We start from the raw sequence: 6,425 nt of genomic DNA, 5'->3' as shown, positions 1-6,425 counted from the left end.
AGCAAACATCATCATCATCATCACAATATCCAAGTATTCTTTTCTCCCCTAAGAATGATGACAACTTGATGAAATGGATTATTTTTGAATTTCATGCACACATTAGTGTGTATGTGTGTATGTGTGCATGTGTACTGTTTAGCATATAGCTAAACAAATGTTTAGCATATAGCTAAACAAATGTTCCTTTTTTATTTATTCATTCCATTTTATAATGATGAAAACTGATGCCAAGAAACAAGGACTTCATTTGCCAATACTGAAGAGTTAGTAAGCATTATAACCATTAGCAGGATTCAAACCAAAATCCTCTCTGCTCTAAATCCAGGACCCATTTAATTTCAGCACACTGCCTCTCATCAATAGAAATGGAAGTGACCTTAGATTTATATATAACAACCACTTAATTTTGCAGTTATTGAAGAAACTGTAGCCCAGAGAGGAGAGATGACTTGTCTGTTCTCTTGTGAAGTATCAGGGACAGTATTAGTAAATTATGTATAAAAATAAAGCTTGGATAAATTTTGATATTTATTGCTACTAAAATATGAGTTAAGATGAATTAATCCACTAGGTAATAATGATAATATCTATGTATAGATTATATAACAGATTTATGTTATTTATATTATTGGTTTGCTATTTAGGCCTAAGTTAGGAAAGGGACAGAGATTTGTTATACTATCTTCCTCATTCCTTTGTACCTTGGAAGCTCCTCTGTTCCAGACATTGAGATAAACATTGAGTTAAGTGACTTGCCTAAGACAGTGTCTGATGGTCAAAAAAGAAAGTAGAAAGGCTCAGAATGCTGTTGCCTCCTCAGTGATTAAACACTCATTATTGATGTCATGTGAGGATGATTAAACTTTGGTAATCTCCCTTGAATAAGCCAAGCAATGAGTTCCACTTCCTCCCTTTGACCAATCCTCCTTCTTACCCAGAGAATTTCCTCCTGGTACTGAAATTGATCAATCAAAGAATTATACCACTTCAATTTGTTTTTGGCATCCATTCAACTGCTATTAAAAAACACTCAACCCGAGATAAAGGGATCCATGACTGCTGAGACAACTTTTGGATTCAATTTCTTTGGGACTGCTAACTTCCATAATAAATTAAAAATGCTCAAAATGATCCATATTCATTTATTGCACACTGAATTGAAATTTTGGGGTCACACAGTGAAGTCTTCTGAAGTTTAGTCTGTGCTCTTTCTGTGATATTACACTAATATATAACTACTTTTAAAATAAAGATACCTATTTAGTTGACTTTAAAAATCAAGTCCTTTTTTATCTTATAATATCAATGTACAAAGCAAATATATAAATGTCAAATTTTTGGAATCAAAGTAGCTCATTAATTGAGGAATGACTAAAGAAAATGTGTTCCACAAATGTAATAAAACCTTTTTATGTGTAAGAATGATTAAATATAAAGAAAACAGATGAGTAAGAACATTTGCACAAACTGATAATGTTTCCTCCTTCATTTCTGAAGAAGACCACAAAATCAGGGAAGTGATACCATGACAAGCACATGAATTGGATTTGGGTGAGGGGGAGCTGTGCTAAGGCACCAGCATCACTTTCTCTTCCAGAGCCATCTGAGTCCAGTGGCTTAGATATGAATCAGGACTACTGGAGATGGCCCTGGATGCAGGGTACATTTCAATGACTTGCCCAAGGTCACACAGCTAGTATCCTGAGTCAATAAAGCAATACACAAAGTAATTTCAGCAATGTAAATGGGAAGAACAACCACATGAAAATTTAAAATGAATAGTAGAAAATTACAAAGAACTAGATTGTCCCCAAAGTAGAAATATGACAAAAATATCCAATCCATTGCCTTGCAGAGGTTAAAGGAGGGAAGGTTCCACATGTGTAGAATACAGCCAATAATATTAGAATTTTCTTAAATGTATAGATTGATTTTGGTCATTTTTTACTTATTCCTGTTTTTTTTTTATTTTTCTTTTAAGTAATTCCTTAGAATTATTTCTAAATACTTCTAAATGAACAAAAGAGCCTCTCTTATACAACAGATTTTCCCCACAAACTCACCTACTGTCCCATTAAACTTCATTTCCTATTTACTGTCTCCTTCCCTAGTGCCTCCAGATAAATCCATGCCTACATCATCTTCCAAAAACCCTCATTAAATCAATTCACCTCTGTTACCTATCATCTATATTTTTCCTATCTTTCATAGCTAAACTACATGACAAAAATCATCTATAACTAAGATCTCCATTTCTTTTCCTTTCTCTTCTTAGATCTCTGCAATCTGGCTTCTGCTGTTATCAGTCCACAAAATTATTCCCTCCAAAATTTCCAATGATTTATTAATTGTCAAGTGTAAGATATGTAAAGACAATTAACCTTTTCTCAATTCTCCTCCTTTTTGATCTCTCTAGCTTTTGAAACTATTCATCTTTTTCTCCTTGACACTCTATTTTCTCTAAATTTTCCATGGCACTATTCTCTCCTTATTCTTCTCCTAATTGTCTGAGTAGTTCTTGTCAGTTTCCTCTGGATGATTTTTTAACCAGATAATATCTGCTTACTGTGTGTATCCCCAAGGGCTCTACCTGAATCCTCTTCTCTTCTTCCTCTCTATTATTACTCAATGGTCTCATCAACTTTTGTAAATGCAATTATTATCTCTGTGCAGATGATCCTCTGATTTATTAATTCAACCATAACTGTTTTTTTGCGATTTTTGGTATACCCAGAGCTTGGGAAAATGTCTGACATAGTAAATGCGTAATAAATATTTGTGGTTTTGCCTTTTAAAATTAGCACCTAAATTGTAGTAATAAAAGAATTAAGTGGGAATTCAGAGAAGCCTGGAGGGATTTGCATGAACTGATGCTGAGTGAGATGAGAGCAGAACCAAAAAAACATTGTACACACTAACAGTAGCATGGAGGTGATTATCAACCTTGATGGACTTGCTCATTCCATTATTGCAACAATCAGGGACAATTTGGGGCTGTCTGAGATAGAGAATACTTCCTTGTATCCAGAGAAAAAACTGTTGAGTTTGAAAAAGACCAAGGACTATTATCTTTAATTTAGAAAAAAGCCTGATATCTTATTGTATGATGTTGCTATTTCTTTTATTATATCTTTCTTCCTTAAGGATATGATTTCTCTCTCATCACATTCAATTTGAATCAATGTATACCATGGAAATAATGTATAGACTGGCAAACTGCCTTCTGTGAGGGGTGGATTGGAGGAAAATTGTAAAACTCAAAATAAATAAAATATTTAAAAACAATTAAAAAATAAAAGAAGTAAGCAATGCTGGGAAACTTTCATTGTTTAGCTAAAACAAAAGGAGTATTTTTATTGGGTCAAAGGTGAATAATGAAAGACGTGAGTATACCAGGTCCAATCAATAATAGTCAGGAGAAAGAAACTCTGACACACCTTTGAAAGAGATCATCATGCCTTATACAGATGACTATATATAGCTATTATACCTGGCAGAATTATGTTACCAATAATGAAATATAACTTGAATGTGATCTATTTCTCTGATGATTCATACTGTTTCTTGTTCAGTTACAGAATTCTGAGTGGGGTACGATGGCAAAACTATTGTTATTGTTCCTCAATATTATATTAGAATTCTAATCTTTTTTCCCCATTAAAAAAAAAACCTTCAAGTAGTAGCAGATGGTTTTAAGCCAGATTTAGCTAGCTTTCAGGTAATGTCCAAATGTTTATCATCATTATGCTTTGGGGAGACAGCAAGTGAGAGGGAGAAAAATATATTTTACATATCTTCTTTAATGACATGTAATTAAATAAGGTAGTATATTCTCAATACACTTCATTATATACAATAGACCCCCCCATGCTCTGAATGAAAACCACATGCTAATATTTAGTAATATATTATTTCATATTTACATATCACTTAAATAGATTTACATATAACTATCAATTAATTTTTCAGGTTATGTTCAGAATAGGAAATTTAATGAGCTTTTAGTGTAATACAAACCAATTTCTAAGCATTTCTCTGAGTATTTGTCTTTTTTGATTTTATACCTGCATAGCTAACACTTGATGAATATTAATCTTTATTTAAAAGAAGAAAATATAGATTCTTTTCAATCCTAGTTCTTCTTTGACTACTTTCTAAGTCACATATAAAATAATTTTCTTTACCAGTGTGCCAAATATTAATCTTTTGGGACACAGGTGAATTGGTTGATCCTTTTCATTTACAGTTAGTTAAGATTTTATATTACTATTTATCATCTAAGGCATTTAGGAGATTATAAAAATTATAAGATTCGAGTAGTCACTTTTTATGGGCTAGGGTAAATGTCAAACAACTTGAAGACAGAAGAATTTGAATGGAGCAATAAGTTATGCTGGGCTAGCTAGGAAATAGTCATCATCACTTTTTGGTGGAGGATCAGACATCCAAACTGCTCTTTCTTCGGTAAGGGGAGCTCCTGTTATGGAAACTCTTGCCAGCAATTCAGATCAGTAAATTACTAACAATGTGAAGTCTTCAAGAGGTGTTTTAACAGCACTGAGAGGTTAAGTGATTGATTATCATAACCCAACTAGTGAGTCTAATCAGGCATCTCCTGACTCCTATTCCAAACTGCCTCTGATTAAGATAGTGAAAACAGCAAATCTTAAAACTAGAAGGAATTTCAGAGTTACTAAATCCTACCCTTATATTTAATATAAACCCTCCTCACATAGATAACAAGTGGTCAATTAATCTACATTCAAAGATATCCTCCACAAATTTGCATGGCATCCTTGTGTAGGGACCATGCTAATCTTCTCTTTATCATTTCAATTTTAGAATATGTGCTGCTGAAGTGAGCACCAAAGACATCTTTTGAAAATAAATTCTGTGCTTTTGCCATTTTTTCTTTCTTTCTTTTTCTTCCTTCTTCCTTCTTTTTTTTCCACCCTTCCTCCCTTCCTTTCTTTCCCTCCCATCCTTTTCTTTTCCTTCTTCATATTTCCTTCATTCCTTCTTTCCTTTCTCTCTCCACCTTCCCTCCTTCATTTCCTTTGTTAGCTCATTTCTTTCATTCCTTAACCTCCTTTATTCTTCCTATCTACTTTCATTCCTTCCATATTCCTTCTATTTCTGTATAGCACTTCTCCTTAACCATATATTGTGAACATAATCATATCTTGAACTAAAACTCTACCTCCATATGATTTCTATCACTAATCCCAAATCTACCCTTTCATACCCAGCAAAACATTTTAGGCACTTTTTAGGCCTTCTTAAATTTTTCCAATATTTGTCATGCTACATTCTAACACAAATTCTTCCATTGTCTAGGTGAAACATTTAGAAAATTCAATTTATTAGGGGAAGCTAGGTGGCGTAGTGAATAAAGCACTGGCCCTGGAGTCAGGAGTACCTGGGTTCAAATATGGTCTCAGACACTTAATAATCACCTAGCTGTATGGCCTTGGGCAAGCCACTTAACCCCATTGCCTTGCAAAAAACCTAAAAAAAAAAAGAAAATTCAATTTATTAAGCATATGCTAGGTTGGAATTAAAGTGCAGAGACCTGGATTTAAATCCAACTTCGGACACTTTCTAGGGGAATAAACGTTGAGAAGTCATTTAAAATTCCAGAATATTAATTTCTCCATTTGTAGGCAAGATCTTACGCATTTTCCACCATTCTACAGGGACTGGGCATTCAATGAATAGTTCAAAGAATGTGCTACTCTATAAATACTTCAAACAGAAAGCAATAACAAAATGTAATTTCTTTAATATAAAGTAAACACCATTTCTTAACAAATCTCCTAATACTCTTTTATAGTGATATTTTTGGTCCCAGTTCTTCCTGACTTTTTCATAACCTATTGATTTCAGTGCAAGTCTATAATATTTTATTCCTTTTTTCCTCTCATGTTTTTAGAAAGCCTCAAAAATGGTATTTGAAGTTTTGGAAACTATTATTATTTTAAAGTAAACATTGTATGATTTAGAATTCACTATGTCTATAATATTTTTTTCTTTTTGTAACATTTTTAAAAATTTAAGTTTTAAATTCTCTTTTTAATCTTTACCTCAATAATTGAGAAGGCAAGGGAGTGGAACTAAAAATGACAGAATAAAGCCAGGTATTCAACTGAGCTCTCCTCCAAATATTTTTAAATAATGACTCTAAACACATTCAAGAGTGTCAGAACCCACAAAAAAAGAGTAGAACAATTTTCCAACCCAAGAAAACTTTGAAGTTCAGCTGGAAAGGTTTGTCTCATCTGGATGAGAGAGAAACATAGCATGAACTGTACCAGCACAGTTTCTACCTAAGCAAACCAGGGTAGGTCTTGCGAACCACTGAATTAGCATCAACATCAGCATCAGCATTATCTGCTTCCAGAGCTCTTAGCTCACAGATGGTA

At 33.2% G+C, this 6,425-nt stretch overlaps 1 non-coding gene across 1 annotated transcript; it reads right to left on the bottom strand.

Moving 5' to 3' along the window:
- Positions 1-4,761: 4,761 nt before the first annotated feature.
- Positions 4,762-4,869, bottom strand: LOC141503683 (U6 spliceosomal RNA). Its single transcript, XR_012473016.1, has one exon. It is a non-coding gene; the product is annotated as a U6 spliceosomal RNA (small nuclear RNA).
- Positions 4,870-6,425: the final 1,556 nt, after the last annotated feature.

The sequence above is a fragment of the Macrotis lagotis genome, chromosome X (genome assembly GCF_037893015.1).
Source record: "Macrotis lagotis isolate mMagLag1 chromosome X, bilby.v1.9.chrom.fasta, whole genome shotgun sequence".
NCBI classification, from domain to species: domain Eukaryota; kingdom Metazoa; phylum Chordata; class Mammalia; order Peramelemorphia; family Peramelidae; genus Macrotis; species Macrotis lagotis.
The sequence above is the reverse complement of the archived record's forward strand: the minus strand, read 5'-3'. Positions and strand labels throughout refer to the sequence as shown.